This window comes from Saccostrea cucullata, unplaced genomic scaffold (assembly GCF_032062105.1).
Source record: "Saccostrea cucullata isolate Sc308-1 unplaced genomic scaffold, CSIRO_AGI_Scuc_v1 ctg14969, whole genome shotgun sequence".
NCBI lineage: Eukaryota > Metazoa > Mollusca > Bivalvia > Ostreida > Ostreidae > Saccostrea > Saccostrea cuccullata.
In genome coordinates this window covers 6794-7944 of record NW_026919382.1, presented here as the reverse complement: position 1 = coordinate 7944, position 1151 = coordinate 6794, and positions in this window count along the sequence as shown.

Below are 1151 nucleotides of genomic sequence, written 5' to 3'. Positions count from 1 at the left end.
AAATTCGTGGCACTCATTTGGCGGGGGGATTTGTTGGCTTTGGAATAATACAGCTTCTATCAACCATTAAGACTATTGTCGGAGGAGTTGAATAATAATCAAATGAGAAAGATAAATGCTCTGGTAAACTCAATGCACAGGAAAATCAAGGCTGTTACCAATGTGCAAGGGAGATTATGAGAATTTTTATTTCAATTTTGGGGGGTATCGACATATCAATTTCAATAACTCAGGAATTATCAGTCAAAGTCACACAAGATTTTGGTAACTTGTAGATTAAAGATGAATTAAAATGTTTGAAAACAATACTGGAAAACATTTTCGAAATAATAGTTTTAATTTAATTTAAAAGTAAAATATGCGCTTCTTTTTCCTTTCAGTATACTTTGTAGTTTCTGAAAAGTGCTGCTTTTTGTATAGAATTCGCGTTTTAATAGATAAAATTTCAGGTAAATAAGGCAATGTCGAATTATGTTTGACTTTTACCAAATATTTTGTGTATTTATAAAATCACGTCCTCGATTTAAAAAAAGCAGCAGCACTTTTCAAGTTAAGGAACATATCCTTTATTTATATTCAAAAAATGGTTAAGATCTATTTAGTGTATGCCCTTGCGAAAATACGATTTTATGAGGCATCTTACTGTTAAATGTACGTACATGTACCCGGAACATAAAAACACGACATAATCAATTAAATACATTCTCTTGATAGTTAATGAATAGTCGCACTAAACAAAAGATGTACATTGGTATTAATCGAATATTTACAACCTGTTAATAATATTTTGTTTGATAATAAAACTCATTTTTCGTTGTTAAAAAATTCCTAAATCTGCCTCTCACAGTACATGAAATACGTCATTTTTACCAAAATAACGCCATGATTGACAAGTCCATCAAGATCAGTGCTTTGTTTATAACCAGCTATATGGTATTAAATAGCAAGTTTTTTTTAATGCACTGATAAGTTTTATTGTTGTTTATTATGCTAATACAATCAAAAGTTGCAAATTATTTTATTTTCAGGTATTATGAGAAATGCATAAAATTCATATTATTATGTGACGTCACACTAAACTTTTCCCGTATAAATTAGGTCCCGCCCCTTTTTCAAGCCTTAACAATGTTGCGTTATTAACGATTTAGGTG